Below are 20,687 nucleotides of genomic sequence, written 5' to 3' on the forward strand. Positions count from 1 at the left end.
AACCACATCAAAGTATCTCCTTTTTCACTCACACATAGTTAATTTTGCGTATTTAAACATAAATAATCTTGACAAATAAGGAACGATCAATATATATTGTTGTGTTGTTGTGATGTAGCTAACCCTCTGGGTGTAGCTTGATGGCATTGTTGGTGTACTTACATTGTTGATATTATTAGCTTGATGTATAGCGATCATACGGTATGCTTAGATTAGCTTTCCTTTATGGTTGGATGCTCTGGTATGTGCTATTTGATTATTATTGTGTGGCGTGTCCTTTTTATGCATATATAAGTATGTAGTATATTCTCACTCACTAAGCGTTAGCTTACCCTCTCGTTGACTTTATTTTTATAGGTTCGCATGATGGCGGAAAGGTAAGTACCGGGACTAGTGAGCTAGCTTGTGATGATTAGAAGACTCGGATTTTGGATTTCATAGGATTGGGTAGATCGTTCCCAATCACCATGCTCGGTCTTTTTGTTGGAAAACTTACTAGCGTCTTTTGGTTATGTCAAACGGGTCTTGGGTTGTATGCCCGTTTTGTATTTCAACTTATGTAGTGTATGTTTTAAAGTTGATTAAACCTACTATTGTAATTGAAGCGACCCGTCCTAATCCATAAGGACGAATACAATAACATATGGTACATTGCGAGGTATTTGACCTCTATATGATACGTTTTACAAACATTGCATTCGTTGAAAGACAACTCATTTCAAAATATAACCTTTCGATACAAATGATATATGATTCTCCTAATATGAATGACTAATCTTTTATAACAGTCTTTTTGAACTCAATGACTTGAATGCAACGTCTTTTGAAATATACCATGAACGACTCCAAGTAATATCTTTAAAATGAGCAAATGCACAGCGGAAGATTTTTTTTTAATACCTGAGAATAAACATGCTTAAAAGTGTCAACCAATAGGTTGGTGAGTTCATTTGTTTATCATAATCAATCATTTCCATAATTTTAATAGACCACAAGATTTCATTTTCATAGTTAACTGCAGGAACACTTATCTACAAAAATCATTCATATGGTGAACACCTGGTAACCGACATTAACAAAATGCATCTAGAATACCCCCAAATATACAGGTACACTCATCTGTATATAAAAATTGAAGTACTAAAGCATCCATAACCAGGATGGGGCTTGTTGGGCCCGATAGATCTATCTTTAGGATTCACGTCAATTTGGGGGTCTGTTCCAAAATTCTTCGGCTACCAAGCTAAAAAGGGTGATATCCGGTATAATAATCCAGCCATAGAATGTAGTTTCAAGTACTTGTGTCTATTTCGTAAAACATTTATAAAAGCAGCGCATGTATTCTCAGCCCAATATATATATATATATATATATATATATATATATATATATATATATATATATATATATATATATATATATATATATATATATATATATATATATATATATATATATATATATATATATATATATATTGCAAAAGCATTTAAAAAGGGAGCAAATAAAACTCACGATACTGTATTTTGTAGTAAAAATACATATGACGACATTGAACAATGCAAGGTTGGCTTTGTATTCACGAACCTATATTAAGTATATATATTTATATAATGGTCAATATCTATCTAACAATTTAGGTCAAGTCATAGTGTATCACAATCCTAATGCTCGAGATTATCATGCAAAAGTCAATAAAAGTCAACTTGACCTAAAATGACTTCCAAAATCTATACATGTTTATATATAACATAAATAAAGTCGTTTTATATATTTAAATATATTTATTAGATTTTATTAAAGTAAATAATACAAGTCATTTATTAATAAATAAAAATTTATATTAAAATTTATATATGATAAAAATATATATTTTTTTATATATCTCAAGTAATAAAATTTATTAAGTTCACTTAATATCATAAAAATATAGTGGTATGTATTATTAATGTAATTATATTACGTGTGGTAAAAATATCTTTGTATCACATATTTATTCGATAAAATAATATTGATAATAGTAATGAGTAAAAGTTGTATTATTTTGTAATAATAATAATTATTATTATTATTCTACTAATAATAACAATAACAATATTTATATTTACTAATGATGATATTAATTATAATAAAATGATTATTCTAATCATGATAATTTTAATAATAACGATACTTTTTATTATTAACTGTAATAATAATAATATTTTATAATAATAATAATTCTATTCAAAATGATAATTTTTAATAATAATAATACTAAAATAATAATAATAATATTTAATAATGATTATGATATTTCTATTAAAATCATAATTTTAATAAATATGATAGTTTTAATATTAATGATACTTTTAATAATAATAATAACGATAAAAATAATAAAATGATAGTTTTGATAAAAATATTAATTATTTTAATAATAATAATAAAAATAATAATAATAATAATAATATTGATTATTAGATAATAATAATAATGACGATAATAACAACGATAACGATAACGAAAACGATAACGATAACAATAACGATAACGACGATAGTAATAATAATAATTATTTTAATAATAATAATACTAAAATTAATAATAATTCATTTGACCATATCTTTTAATCCGTTCATCGAAACCATAAGCTTTCTAAATGAAAAGTTATTAATTCTTCTCCAGCTTTGCAATGACATGCATATCATATACCTTATCCTAGTAGCATATGTATTAAATTCATGATTTATCATAAACTATCTAATGACAAAATTAAGCATACAAGCCTGCATAAACATATATACTCGAGCACTACTCAGGGATACACTATTAATATGTAAAAGATAAGATATGAATGCTCACGTATCAATATTATAATTCAATATTGCAGGAAGGTACGTAGACGCAACGGAAATGATAAACACTAGTTTATGTGACGACCCGGAAATTTCCGACCAAATTTAAACTTGATCTTTATATGTTTCCGACACGATAAGCAAAGTCTATAATGTTGAGTCTCAAAAAAATTTGTAAACTATATTCATAATATCATTTGACCTTTGACTACTCCCGAACGATTCACGAATAACTATTTCGTAAATAGATATATATAATTTGAAATATTATTTGAAATAATATATGATTTAATTTAATTGTTAGAAATAATTATATAAAATAATATTAGTATATTTAATATTATTAATTTAATATATAATATATAGATATGCATATAATTATATATATATATATATATATATATATATATATATTATAAAAAGAAATATTATATATTGTAATTGTTGTAATCAATGTTGAAAAATAATAATAATAAATAATTATTATTATTTAAAGAGTATATATATATATATATATATATATAAATAAAGTATATAGAATATATATTTTGTGATTTCGAAGTTATTTAATAAACGAAGGTAACGCTCAATTGTCATTCGATAGATAGTAAACGAGTTAAAAAGGAACTTAGGTGATTTTAAAATAAACGGTGAACCAAAAATGGGTTTTATAAATTATAGGCTTAGTAAAAATGTATTTAGGAGCTATTTATTAAATTTTAAAACTTTTTATATTTTACTCGAGATATCTGCCTCTGTTTTAATTTAAAAATTACTCCGTATTATATTTATTAATTATATTATTATTATTATTATTATTAAGATTAATATTATTATTAATCTTATTATTATTAGTAGTATTTGTATTATTATTAGTATTATACATAAAATACTACGACGAGGTCATGAGCGTGTCACTTTCAAAATAGTTTTATGAGCCGGATAAAGCTAAGGAAATTATGGGTTATTGCCAAGGAGGTTATGGGTAATATTCATGGGTATTATTTGCAAGTCAAACCTAGTGTTATCATCTCCGTTACGTCTACGTACTTTTCTACAATATTGAATCTCAATATTGATATGTAAGTACTTATATTTTATCTTTTATATAATAATTGTGTATACATGTCTAGTGCTCGAGTATATATATTTATACATGCTTGTATGCTAAATTTCCTTGTTAAACAGTTTATTATGTACCACGAATTAAATACATATATTACTGGTAAAAGATATATGATATACATGTTTTTGGAAAGCTGACGAAAAATCAATAACTTTTCATTTAGATATCAAATAATTTCGATGAACGGATTAAAAGATATGAGCAACTGAATTATGATTGAAGTTAATTGAAATTGCTTTTGAATCTACAATTAAGATTTAAACAACTTGTTTATGAGATTGATAAATTGGATTTTTGAATATTACCAACCGAGTAAATGAATCCTTATATAAGGTACGTCTCGTTTTGTTAAACTATTGTCAAAATTGACTTTTTGAAACAACATTAGATAACTTTTGTATGTCAATATCGAGCATTAGGATTGTGATACACTATGACCTGACCTAGCTTGATAGACATTTATTGACCAACATATGTTCTCTAGGTTGAGATCTACGGTTATTTGGTAATCCGTGTTTCGATCACATTTTGGTGAACGACTTTATATGCTGCTAAGGTGAGTTTCATTGATTCCTTTTTAATTGCTTTTGCAATATATATTTTTGGGCTGAGAATACATGCAATTTATTTTAAACGCAATGGATACAAGTACATACTTAATTCTACACTGAGTTTGAACCGAAAATCCCTTAGCTTTGGTAACTAGTAGCTGCCAGTACATAGGATATGGACTGGTGGGTGCGGATAACAGTATATGGATCCATTGGGCATGACATCCCCGTCCGAGCTAGAGCGCTAGCCTTTTAACGAACGTGTGTTATTTGAGTTTAGGACACGTTGGTTTGCGTGTATTAAAACGAATGGGGTATTTATCATTATAACGTTAAAGCTTAGTTACCAGGGTGCTCTGTTACGTAGAATCTATTGACAAACTTTTGATAAACGTTTCTGGATGAAACAACTGAAATCTTGTGATCCACCTTTATATAAAGATTATGCGCAACATTAAAACTATGAACTCACCAACCTTTGTGTTGACACTTGTTAGCATGTTTATTCTCAGGTTTCCTAGAAGTCTTCCGCTGTTTGCTTAGATGTTAAACAAGCTATGTGCATGGAGTCTTACATGACATATTTTTCAAAGAGACATTGCATTCACCAAATCATCACCATGTATCTTATTTTGACTGCATTGTCAACGGAAATACTGTTGTAAACTATTATTTATGGTGATTGTCTATATGTAGAAATCATCATATGTCGAAAACCTTTGATTTAAATATTCATTTATGGTGTGCCTTTTCAAAAGAATGCAATGTTTACAAAATGTATCATATAGAGGTCAAATACCTCGCAATGAAATCAATGAATGACGCGTTCGTCCATGTGGATTTGGAGCGATTGTCACAAGTTGATTAGGAAACTATGTATACAGAATGATTGAATGATAAAGATGATAGTGATGAGGCAAGATAATGATACGGTGATCATACTTAAATATTTATACTAGGCATTATTATTAGTGTTGGTAACCTGTTTAATTGATTAGGGATAATGGAGAATGACGTATTGTTGATGTGGTTGTATTATCAGGCGAACCCCACACCCTCTAATCCATCGAACGTTTATTTTAGTCATGTTATTGGGCTGGCCATTTGGGCTTCCAAATCCTAAATAGGCTTTTGTTAAATTGGGTTGCTATAATTAATTATCTTGGGCCGAAGTCCATTATGTGTTTCTTTTGGGTCGAATGATGTGATAATAAAATGAGGGAATAATTATGTTTATGATATAAAGAAAATGATAGACGATAACTGATGATGAGAATATTATGGTACGAGATGATGATGACGATGGTATATATGTTATGAGTATGAGTATGATAATGATTTAGGATGAATTTTAAATGAGAAGTGATGATGAGAAGATGATGTTAGATTAGTTTAAGAGGATGATGAGGTTATGATATAGTAATGGTGATTATGATGCTGTTGATGATTTACGTTTAAGATGATGATGATTACGGCTAGGTAATGGAAAAGTGATGATGTTGTCACAAAGATGAAAAAGATGATGATGAATGGTTGTTACAGCCGCTGCAACTCGCGTTTCCATTATTTTTAACATAACCAGAAAACCTCACTTCAACATATTAAACCACGCTTTTGGATCGGTTTATATATATATTCTTTTGATTATCGGACTGAAAGATCTTACACCCAAATAACCACATCCAATTCATCTTAAAACAGGTCTACTGGACCTTGTAATTACCGTTGGGCCGATGTATGTTGGGCTGTGACCCAATATGCAAGCAGGCTACTGTTAACCGGGTTATATAGAAATAAGCTAGGAGTTAAATTAGATAAACAAGTTAGCTTGGATGGTTTGGGATGTTGTTGAGTTATCAATAGGTCGTGGGTTCAAACCCTGCTGGTGGAATTTTTTTAATCATATTCTTTTGAGGTATAACTTCTTTTAGTATTATTATTATTATTATTATTATTATTATTATTATTATTATTATTATTATTATTATTATTATTATTATTATTATTATTATTATTATTATTATTATTATTGTTATTATTATTAGTGTTATTGTTATTATTGTTATTGTTAATGTTATAATTATTATTATTAACATTTTTATTATTACTATCATTATTAGAAAACTTATTATTTTTATTATTACTATTATTAAAAGTATATTAGCATTATTATTAGTATTAACATTACTTTTTTTATTATTTTTAACAGAATTATTTTTTTTACACTTTTACTACTAGAATCATTATTATTATTATTAAAATTATATTATTATTATTATCAATATTACTATCATTATTATTACAATAAAAGTTAGTTATATAAAAATATATTTTATAAAACTATATTATATAAATTATTTATTTAGAGTATGTAAAATATATATATCTAAATTATTAATGAAACATATAATTTACTAAGATAACAATTATAATAAACAAAACTGTTCGATTACAATGTGTTAATAAAAATAATTGATATAGGTTCGTGAATCCAAGGCCAACCCTGCATTGTTCAGTGTCATCGTATGAATATTTTTACTACAAAATATTGGATGGTGAGTTTCATTTGCTCTCTTTTTAAATGCTTTTGAAATATATATTTTTGGGACTGAGAATACATGCGCTTTTATAAATATTTGACGAAATAGACACAAGTAATTAAAACTACATTATATGGTTGAATGATAGAAGCCGAATATGCCCCTTTTGATTGGTAGCCTAAGAATTAGTAAACCGGTCTACTAATTGACGCGAATCCTAAAGATAGATCTATTGGGCCTAACAAACCCCATCCAAAGTACCGGATGCTTTAGTACTTCGATGTTGTTTTTATCATGTCCGATGGATGTCTCGGAATGATAGGGGATATTCTTATATACATCTTGTTAATGTCGGTTACCAGGTGTTCAATCCATATGAATGATTATTTTTGTCTCTATGCATGGGACGTATTTTTATGAGAAATGGAAATGAAAATCTTGTGGTCTATTAAAAATGATGGAAATGAATATTTATGATAAACTAATGAACTCACCAACTTTTTGGTTGACACTTGAAAGCATGTTTATTCTCAGGTATAACAGAAATCTTCCGCTGTGCATTTGCTCATATTAGAGATATTACTTGGAGTCATTCATGACATATTTCAAAAGACGTTGCATTCGAGTCATCGAATTTATCAAGATTATTATTAAGTCAATTATAGTTGGATATATTATGAAATGGTATGCATGCCATCAACTTTCGATGAAATGGAAGTTTGTCTTTTAAAAACGAATGCAATGTTTGTAAAATGTATCATATAGAGGTCAAGTACCTCGCGATGTAATCAACTATTATGAGTCATTTATAATTGATATGAACGGGTTCTTTCAGTTGATATCAGAGCGGTGGTCTTAGCAAACCAGGTCTTGCATTAGTGTATCTAACTGATAGTTGTTTAGATGCATTAGTGGGTCTGGACTTCGACCGTGTCTGCATGTCAAAAGTTTTGCTTATCATTTAGTGTCGAAAATTATTTGCTTATCATCCTTAAAGTTTAGACACGTCTTACTACCTCTATTGCATAGACAGTGTATAGATAAATTCATATCTTAGCGTATCTGTTATTGTTACCTTTGCCTGACAGCTTCCGTAGATTCCTCCTTAACTTATGGGATTTTAGTATTATATATGCATATGTAAATTATGTATTACAGGGTACTAATCTACATCCTATAATCTATTTCTTATCGAAAATCCTTCATCTGATCGTACGAGATGAATCCCTCAACCAGTTCAAGGCCCTCAGATTTCTATAGCTATTCCGATAGTTATTCCGACAGCTATTCTGACATGGATATTCATATAAGCTCTGAAAGCAATGTAAATGAAATGAATCAACCAATCAGCCATCCCTAATTCATCTGATGGGTTCGTAGTCTATTAAATCATTGGAGATAAGAAGAAGGCGATCCCTTCCATCCACCACATTCCCCTCTTGACGAAGAACCTGAAGCACTTACCGGCGAACCTATCCGAAATACCATTTTCAGCCTCATTCCCAGAGTAACTAGTCACGATTATATTCTATTTATAATTCAAAACCTTATTCATCCGCTCGTTCCGACCAACAATTATCCCGGAATAATAGAAGAAGTCAACAAACTTCTCGATCGAGTAATCAATTTGGAAAACGTGGTGCAAAACCTACCAGCTTCAGCAACAGCACCGGCAACACCAGTATCACCAACAACTCAAGTTTCAACATCACATGCCTCAACATCTCATTCTGTACCTCGAGTATAATCATCGTTCTACGTATCGTTCTACATCAATTATCTTTGTTCTTCATGGCGATGATGTAATCTCTAATGTTTTAGAGATTATGTATTCTAGTTTTGACGGTAAACCAAATGAGTTTAATACTATATTAACTCATTAAATCCATGATTACATCTGAAGAAAATATATATGTATATATGTTTTCATAAAGATTGTAATTAAAAATTCTTTTGTACAACCAGTTAATGGTGAAAATATTTTAACGGGTAGGTAATACCCGAGGAATATTTAGATTTCACATTAATAAGTTACACTGTACATTCTTTGAATCTGATTCAATAGTCATTTACTATCCTACTTACAACCACAGAAGTACGAATCCGTTCATCACAGAATAACCATTTTCATTCAATTTCATATTTGGATTTTGACCTATCAGAATCCAACAAGTGGCATAATGAAGAAAACATTGGACAAAATAAAATTTGTTAGAAACAAACAAATTAACTATGAGAAAAATTTTGTTAAGAATCCACACTAACTGTTCCTAGCTAACTGATCGCAATTTATTTATTGCAATTTATATTCTCGCAATTTTATTTATCATCATTTAATTTCTGTTATTTATTTTACGCACTTTAAATATCGGGACACGTATACAAGGTTTTGACATATCATATCGACGCATCTATATATATTATTTGGAATAACCATAGACACTCTATATACTGTAATGATTGAGTTCGCTATACAGGGTTGAGGTTGATTCTCAAATTATATATATACTTTGAGTTGTGATCGAGTCTGAGACATGTATATAATAGGTCACGACATGTATTAATTAATTCCAATATAATATATTAAACTATATATGAATTGTTGAATTACCAATTGTGGACTGCTAACTGTGGACTAAAAACATTGGACAATTAAAATGAATTAAAATATTGATTATAACATATGAAACTAAACAATTCTTCAAGCTTGCCACTTGATTTCATCTTAAACCTCATTGGTATCTTGACGATTACAATCTGCATTCAAACCTTTCATGATTCTTGAAAACATCTCAATCGAGAAGATGAAGCAACCACACTTCATCTAAGGAAGAAAATATTGATGCATATAGTTATGCACCTGAAAACACTCGGGACCCAAGTAAACGTTTAACACGTATCTATGCTAGCTCCTTTAGCATTGTTATTTCCGAAAATAACAATGCCATTTCTTTCCAAATTAGCCAATTTTGTCACAGCTTCAGCAAATCAATTTCGATTTTCATTCGAAACAACCTTATTATAACCGTGATATATAAGTTTGCCTTTCGTCATCATTACCGGAGAACCGTATACACCCCATCACATTAGCAAAAAACTTACCAGCAACTTCATTACTCATTGGCTTAAGTCTCTCCGAAAACCCATTATATTTATTCATTAAAACCTTATCATATACTTATCCACGTCTTATAACGAGAGTTGCCATATCAATTACCGAGAATTAGCAATCAGTATTTCAAATCTCGCAGCGTTTCTATATCAATAGTTATATGTATACATATAACATTTATCTCTTAGATTTATGATTTTCCATTCTGAAATTCTGAAAAGCACCCAGTCTACGAATCAATACTCGGAATGTTGAAAATGCTGATGAAGCAGCAAAAACTGTAAACGACCTGAACAGTCAAAAGTTTGATGATAAAGAATAGTATGTTGGCAAAGCTCAGAAATGTTGGAACTGGAAAACGAATTGAGCAAACTATGAAGGAGGCTGTGGACAAATCACAAGGAATAAATCTGCCTTCAAAAAATCCAAATGATTCAGTATCTGTTGAAGTCATTAACGAATATCTTGTTCCTGACTCTAAACCTTTACGGACAAATCTTCTTCATCATCCTTCGATATTAAAAATTCTAAGATATCATCGTATCTTTCATTATAAATATCTTCCATATTTCTGAAGATATTTTCATAACTACTCTTATCTGAAATCATTTATCTCTTTGCGATATCAGTGTTACATCAGAAGGGAAACTGTTTTAGTTTTTAAATTCAGAAACTTTTGAGTTTAAAGTATGAATGTTTTTGAAGTAGTGATGGGAGCTGAAGCATGAGTTAGTATAATATAATGACACTTGATCAACGTGATTATATTACAGTAAGTCATGCCGAGTTTCTAATGAAACGTGATGATTCACAGACCATAACGTCATCATATATATATATATATATATATATATATATATATATATATATATATATATATATATATATATATATATATATATATGTGTGTGTGTGTGTGTGTGTGTGTGTGTGTGTGTGTATGTGTGCGCGCGCGCCATGTTACACGACTCTTACATTCTATCTAATATATAAACATCTCAAGAACATAGTTTCTTGATAGTTCTGTCTTTTCTCTTGAATTCTGGTAATTTAACGATCAAGATCGTGTCATTAAAATTTCTCCCTTAGAACATTAGCCATATTCAATCGAAACTCCATATCTACGAATTCTGGACCATTACTTGTGAAGAGAAAACAAAAGCATGAAGTTTCAAAATAGAAATGGGAGTATGAAAACAAGGAAATGGAGAGAGTGATTTTTAGAGAAATATCCGACAGAGCAATCAAAACAGATTATCAGATTTAATCGATGAAAATCCTAATTTCCTTAATTATAGAATAACTAAATCATATTCCAAAGATTTCCTCTAAATTCCTTGAATTCCAGAATTCAACAGTTACCATGTCAAAAGTTAAACATTTCACTCTTTTGCGATAGCTTCACTCGTACTCTTCACATAAACAAATTGTTTTATCCATATAACTCAATAACGATAAAACTTTAATTTCTAGCTCGTATGCATCATGAAAACATACTTATTGTCAATCATGACTATTCAAATCAAATTTTGGCACGAAATTTCTTTAACGGGTAGGTACTGTGACGACCCGGAAATTTCCGACCAAATTTAAACTTCATCTTTATATGTTTCCGACACAATAAGCAAAGTCTATAATGTTGAGTCTCAAAAAAATTTGTAAACTATATTCATAATATCATTTGACCTTTGACTACTCCCGAACGATTCACGAACAACTATTTCATAAATAGATATATATATAATTTGAAATATTATTTGAAATAATATATGATTTAATTTAATGGTTAGAAATAATTATATAAAATAATATTAGTATATTTAATTTTATTAATTTAATATATAATATATAGATATGCATATAATTATATATATATATATATATATATATATATATATATATATATATATATATATATATATATATATATATATATATATATATATATATATATATATATATATATATATATATGTGTGTGTGTATATTATAAAAAGAAATATTATATATTGTAATTGTTATAATCAATGTTGAAAAATAATAATATATAATAATAATTATTTAAAGAGTATATATATATATATATATATATATATATATATATATATATAAAGTATATAGAATATATATTTTGTGATTTTGAAGTTATTTAATAAACGACGGTAACTCTCAATTGTCATTCATAGATAGTAAACGAGTTAAAAAGGAACTTAGGTGATTTTAAAATAAACGGTGATCCAAAAATGGGTTTTATAAATTATAGGCTTTGTAAAAATGTATTTAGAAGCTATTTATTAAATTTTAAAACTTTTTATATTTTAATTGGGATTGGGAGTGAATAATTAATGTATTTTTTATTTAATAAATTAATGATTGAATTTTATACTATAATAACCAAAATAAATAAATATATTTAATTTAAAAATTTGGGATTTTTAGGAACACTTTTAAATATTAACTGTTTAGCAATGGACCACGAAATAATGTTTGAAAAATGTGGATGTCGACAAATTTCCTGATGGCTTACTATACATGATATTTTGATTTCATCTTTTAGTATTATATTATTTATTACTATTAAAATTATTAATAATTATTAATATTATATTTATATTACTTATAAATATATACATAGTTATAGAGATAGATATCGATGGATTTACTCCCTTCTCCCCATTCGGTAACCACCACCTCTCTCTTCTTCTCTCTCTCTCTATTTATTTTTCATGAACTCACCATCATCAACCTTAAAACCCAACCAAACTGCTGCTGCTATTTGCTTCTGCCCTTATTCTGCTTGTGTTCGAAATCTCAACCAACTCCTATCACTAGTTGTGTTCACTACTATTGTCGAGCACCAACACAAACCCAGAACATCAATGAATTACTAATTATCTACTGCTTCAATCGTAAACCCACAACCATAACAAACGATCACCATCCCTTCCATTCAATCAACCCATATCGTCACCCATTTAACCATCACTACTAGAATATCATCGAGAATCACTATAAATCACCATCACATTTTCACTCAGTTGTGAGAAACCAAACCAAGCATCATCGAACACCTTTGATCTTCCTAATTAAATCTTTTCATTAACACCGACAATGAAATCACTGTTACTTTCATCTTCAATATGTTCTTAAGGATCAAATTCAATATCAACTTCAGGTACCCATACTTTGACTATATTTTTTATAGCCGATCATTGTATCAATCTGTTTAGCTTCTTTAACTTCCAAGAACAAAACCAGCTTGTGATTTTAAACTCACGATTTCCACGATCACCCTTCACTCACTTTTCTTCTTCTCCAACCATCACAACCGGTCAGCACTAGAAAAGCCACAACGTGCTTACCACTATATTGTTTCTGTTTTAATTCAAGTCGACACCACAAAACCATCATAATCCCATTGGTTGCAATAGTTAACATCAGCTGCTGCAATATTTGTTTCTTTCTTCCTGTTTCTTTCTTCCTGTTTCTTTTATCTTCTTGATTAACCAAACACCAATATCACCATTTCGATTCCCTTTTTCTGTTACAAAAGATTTCTGTGATCTGTTCATGCTGCTGTTATGACTATTGTACAGCGAAATTAAAAATATACAATATATAGAGATGATGATAATGAAGTTGATTAGGAAGCTATGTATACCGAATGATTGAATGATAAAGATGATAGTGATGAGGTAAGATAATGATACGGTGATCATACTTAAATATTTATACTAGGCATTATTATTAGTGTCGGTAACCTATTTAATTGATTAAGGATAATGGAGAATGACGTATTGTTGATGTGGTTGTATTATCAGGTGAACCCCACACCCTCTAATCCATCGAACGTTTATTTTAGTCATGTTATTGGGCTGGCCATTTGGGCTTCCAAATCCTAAATAGACTTTTGTTAAATTGGGTTGCTATAATTAATTGTCTTGGGCCGAAGTCCATTATGTGTTTCTTTTGGGTCGAATGGTGTGATAATAAAACGAGGGAATAATTATGTTTATGATATAAAGAAAATGATAGACGATAACTGATGATGAGATTATTATGGTACGGGATGATGATGATGATGGTATATATGTTATGAGTATGAGTATGATAATGATTTAGGATGAATTTTAAACGAGAAGTGGTGATGAGAAGATGATGTTAGATTAGTTTAAGAGGATGATGAGGTTATGATATAGTAATGGTGATTATGATGCTGTTGATGATTTACGTTTAAGATGATGATGATTACGGCTAGGTAATGGAAAAGTGATGATGTTGTCACAAAGATGAAAAATATGATGATGAATGGTTGTTACAGCCGCTGCAACTCGTGTTTCCATTATTTTTAACATAACCAGAAAACCCCACTTCAACATATTAAACCACGCTTTTGGATCGGTTTATATATATATTCTTTTGATTATCGGACTGGAAGATCTTACACCCAAATAACGACAATCAATTCATCCTAAAACAGGTCTATTGGACCTTGTAATTACTGTTGGGCCGATGTATGTTGGGCTGTTACCCAATATGCAAGTAGGCTACTGTTAACCAGGTTATATAGAAATAAGCTAGGAGTTAAATCAGATAAACAAGTTAGCTTGGATGGTTTGAGATGTTGTTGAGTTATCAATAGGTCGTGGGTTCAAACCCTGCTGGTGGAATTTTTTTAATCCTATTCTTTTGAGGTATAACTTCTTTTCATATTATTATTATTATTATTATTATTATTATTATTATTATTATTATTATTATTATTATTATTATTATTATTATTATTATTATTATTATTATTATTATTATTATTATTATTATTGTTATTATTATTAGTGTTATTGTTATTATTGTTATTGTTAATGTTATAATTATTATTGTTAACATTTTTATTTTTACTATCATTATTAGAAAACTTATTATTTTTATTATAACTATTATTGAAAGTATCATTAGCATTATTATTAGTATTAACATTACTTTTATTATTAATTTTAACAGAATTATTATTATTATTATTTTACACTTTTACTACTAGAATCATTATTATTATTATTATTAAAACTATATTATTATTATTATTATTATTATCAATATTACTATCATTATTATTACAATAAAAGTTAGTTATATAAAAATATATTTTATAAAACTATATTATATAAATTATTTATTTAGAGTATGTAAACGAGATATATCTAAATTATTAATGAAACATATAATTTACTAAGATAACAATTATAATAAACAAAACTATTCGATTACAATGTATTAATAAAAATAATTGATATAGGTTCGTGAATCCAAAGCCAACCCTGCATTGTTCAGTATCATCGCATGAATATTTTTACTACAAAATATTGGATGGTGAGTTTCATTTGCTCCCTTTTTAAATGCTTTAGCAATATATATTTTTGGGACTGAGAATACATGCGCTTTTATAAATATTTGACAAAATAGACACAAGTAATTAAAACTACATTATATGGTTGAATGATCGAAGCCGAATATGCACTTTTTGCTTGGTAGCCTAAGAATTAGTAAACCAATCTACTAATTGACGCGAATCTTAAAGATAGATCTATTGGGCCTAACAAACCCCATCCAAAGTACCGGATGCTTTAGTACTTCGATGTTATTTTTATCATGTCCGATGGATGTCCCAGAATGATAGGGGATATTCTTATATGCATCTTGTTAATGTCGGTTACCAGGTGTTCAATCCATATGAATGATTATTTTTGTCTCTGTGCATGGGACGTATTTTTATGAGAAATGGAAATGAAAATCTTGTGGTCTATTAAAAATGATGGAAATGAATATTTATGATAAACTAATGAACTCACCAACCTTTTGGTTGACACTTGAAAGCATGTTTATTCTCAGGTATAAAAGAAATCTTTCGCTGTGCATTTGCTCATATTAGAGATATTACTTGGAGTCATTCATGACATATTTCAAAAGATGTTGCATTCGAGTCGTCGAATTTATCAAGATTATTATTAAGTCAATTATATTTGGATATATTATGAAATGGTATGCCTGCCATCAAGTTTCGATGAAATGGAAGTTTTTCTGTTAAAAATGAATGCAATGTTTATAAAATGTATCATATAGAGGTCAAGTACCTCGCGATGTAATCAACTATTATGAGTCGTTTATAATCGATATGAACGGGTCCTTTCAGTTTGACCTCGCGAGCTATACCACCGAACCATACCCATATCCTCCATAGCTATAACCCATAATTTCCTTAGCTCTATCCCGCTCGAAAAAACCCATTTTTAGATAACCCGAACATGACTTCGTCGTAGTATTTTATGTATAATAATACTAATAACACTACTAAATATTATTAATATTAATAAACTTAATATTAATAATCTTAATATTAATAATAATAATATTTATAATATATATTTATGTTTATAATGAATGTTAGAATGAAACTGAATCATCCGAAAACCATTTCGCTCTGTTTATAAGGATGTTAGCAGCCACCTACCCCTTATGCGCTCGCATGTGGTTGTGACGGTGGGCTCATGCTATCGCATAAGGCCTTCATCCAGCTCATAAACACGATTTCATGTTGCCAACACATTATTTATATATTATTTAATTTATAATATATTTAATCTTTAGAATTAATTAAATATTATATTATATTCTCGTGCATAGTTAACTTGTAAATTTAGTTCCAAAGACTTGTACGTTGTCTCCCGATTAGTGTCCCGGTTCCAGTTTCTCGAACGCATTTTCGTACGCTTAGAAAACTGGTACTTTATGTTTCGTGTATTGTACCTTTATACATAACAAGACTCAAATCAATGAAAAACTATCCCACTCAAAGTGTAACTTATTCATTTGAGTGTTTTGGTCATTTGCTTCTATAAATCAACGTCTCGTTGTATATATATATATATATATATATATATATATATATATATATATATATATATATATATATATATATATATATATATATATATATATATATATAATAGTATCATTTTAACTCAAAACATTTTATAACTAAATTAATATTAAATTTTATTACATTGTAATATATATATATATATATATATATATATATATATATATATATATATTCATTTCGAAATATATATTTGAAATATTTATTTAACAATATAATATATAGTTTTTCAAAACTAATTATATTTCAAAGTTCATTATATAATTTAAAATCATTTCGAAATTATTATTTAGTAATACTTTTTCCTTTTTGAAACAATAAAATATATTAGTAAATTTACAACATAAAGCTTTAATTAAGTTCTTCAAATTTTTATATACATAAACAAGTTACCTTATAAAACATTTTAATAATAAAGTTATTTTTAAACTGAAAGCGTTTTAGTACATTTGAAACTAAATCAAATAAATATGAAACTTTTGTTTTCCAAAACTAAATATATTTAAGAATCATTTTGTCAAAAGGTTAAAATAATGAGAATCGTTATATCATAACATGTTTTAGAAAAGTAAAGTCATATATGACACATAATAGGTTTCAAGTTTCTGAATCATCGTTTGATGGTGAAGCATAGAATAAAGTCCGATAGTTAATTAAATGTATGAAATCATCTTAATGTAAAATGTCGATTTACTTAACTTGTCGGTATCCAACATCTAAGTTATTTACACTTCACTTTCTTACTTTCACATGAAAGTTTAAAATAATTATCTTATCCAAGTCACGGGGAAAATATTGTAAAGCATGAATTGTAAATCAAATAGGAATTTCCACTAACTTTTGTCTAACATTCGTTATTTGACACTTTGTTCCTACTTGTAGATCACATTACCATTTTCCGAATGTTGTTAACATGGACAAATTTCTTAATTCATAGTGGACCTCACAACAGAGACCCGTAATCATATCACAATGTATCTGATAATTCAATCAATTGAATTATCTTTTAATTCCGTCGATAAACATTTATTGAAAAAAATACGTTCATCTAAAATATCATACATTTAATACTTTGTTAACATTTTCAAATTATAATATATATATATATATATATATATATATATATATATATATATATATATATATATATATATATATATATATATATATATATATATATATATATATATATCCATTTATATAATGGTTCGTGAATCGTCGGAATTTGGTCGAGGTTAAATGAATGTATGAACACAGTTTAAAATCCTTGAGATTCAACTTAACAAACTTTGCTTATCGTGTTGGAATAATATAAAGATAAAGTTTAAATTTGGTCGAAAATTTCCGGGTTGTCACAGTAATGAAATTGTTTTTGAAAACATAATTGGGACCTTACTGTTAATAAAATTAATGTATTATGAAAGAAAAATTTTTATGGGCCGTAAAATGACGGGTTGGGTCGTTTCAAACTGCCAATCACTCTCTCAAAAACTCTTGCGTACATTTTGTTTCCTCCACCGTGAACCTCTTTTTCGGCCACCGGCACCTCGTCAGTGGTCTGATGGCTTTCCTTTATTGTTTTTTTTTTCTTATCCCCTTCTTATCTCTTCATATCCGGTTACCCTCTTGGTTCTCTCTAGTTTTTTTTTGACGATTTTGCTTCCAGCGGTGGTGGACGCCGCCGCCACCACCACCACCACGCCGCCGCTGCCGCTGCCGCCGCCGGCGCCGCCGCCACCACCACCACCACTACTACTACGTATTAATTTTTATATTATATTATATTATATTATATTATATTATATTATATTATATTATAGATGTGCGTTACATGTTTGCTTGGTTGTTTATCAAATTATTAATATTATTAATTATTAATATAAAATAATTATGTTAAATTTATGATTGAACTGAAACGCCCTAGCATAAGTTTTTTCTTATTTTAACAGGTTGACACTGGACCACGTTATACTGCGTGGCGCCGCAATAATCTGCTTGGCGCCGCACTAATCTGCGTGGCGCGCAGTATAACTAAGACTGACATCTTCAAACTTTTAAGCTATTGACTTCAATTCACATTGTACTGCGCGACGCACACACAATCTGTGCGGCTCACAGTAAACCAAACTCTAAGAGTGCACAAAACAAAACTAGTTTTGATCCACAACACATCATACTATGACTCCAAATTCTTTTAGCTTCTATAGATAATCATCGTACAACAACCAAACAATGTACACATTAGTTATAACTAGTTTTTAACAAAACAACCCGCATTGACTACATAGTAACAAACAATGTATGTAGATCGAAATATACGTCCATACATATCACAATCATTTGACAACAAAAATATGGCGTTTACACTTGAAGTGGTTCATTTCCTTGCGGCGATAGAACAACGAACATCCACTTACCCAAAACGTGAATTCTTTCAGCTAGCTAGTCAAACTTTCTCCTTACCCTTCGTGTTAGCTCCAACTTCACCTAAACAAACACAATCAATCAAATGAGTAAGCAATAAACTTAGTGAATATACAAGTGTGTAAATAGCTAAACAACTAAGCATAACATAATCGCATGATCAAGTAGTAACACTTACTACAATTAACACTAACGGATCTAAAGTGTAATGAAATTGTGACAATCGCACTATGGCTTATTGTCACCTAAGCATACTAGCTTATGATAGTCAACTAAACACAGTTGGTATAAATCCACATCCACATCACATGTCATTACTTGCTTAATTGCAAGTCATTAACATGTGACCCATTTACAACCTATATACTCACCTTATAAGACAAGCTTCCACAACTTTAGCACAAATAAGAAATAAGCTCCTTAGCAACCTAGTAACATAAAACATGCATACACATATTACTTTCTAAACTCATCTACTAATCGTTCTCGCATTCAAAATGTGAACCTTCATTACAATATTAACCCTCCCCTAAATTGATACTTATCAAAGTGTGACGCCCCAAAAGTCGAGGTAATTGTATTCATCTTTTATGTTATATTCTAAGTTAAATGAATTAAATAACCATAAATTAAATGTGAATGGAAAAAGGACTAAGATTACCAAGTTAAGAAATGTTAAGGCTAGTTGATGAGATTGGGACTACTTAAGTTATGTTGAGGAGGGACTTAGGTTGTCAAACTAAGAAAGTTAATTAAATAAAAGCAACGGAGATGAAAAGCTGGTAATTTTGGTATCCAGATACTTAAAAAAAAAAAACACTCACACTCATACGCGATTTTATCTGATTTCAAATTAGGGTTCATCAGTTGTAAAGTTAATATCAATTGAAGCTCGTAATCAAGTGATTAAGGTTGTCTAAATCCTAAAAGAAGTAAGTAATTAGCAATCTATTCATCTTTATCTTTTAGTTCAAATTAGGGTTTGAGATATAAGTTTGTATAATTGAAGTTTTACTTATGTTTATACTTAATTAAGATGTATCCTATGAATTTTACTATGAATTGAGTATGAATGAGTAAAAAACGAATTTAGGACTTGAAGTGTATGTGAAATGGGTTTTTATGAATGGAAAGGGAAGTATAAGATTTAAATTATGATGGGT

This window comes from Rutidosis leptorrhynchoides, chromosome 9 (assembly GCF_046630445.1).
Source record: "Rutidosis leptorrhynchoides isolate AG116_Rl617_1_P2 chromosome 9, CSIRO_AGI_Rlap_v1, whole genome shotgun sequence".
Taxonomy (NCBI): domain Eukaryota; kingdom Viridiplantae; phylum Streptophyta; class Magnoliopsida; order Asterales; family Asteraceae; genus Rutidosis; species Rutidosis leptorrhynchoides.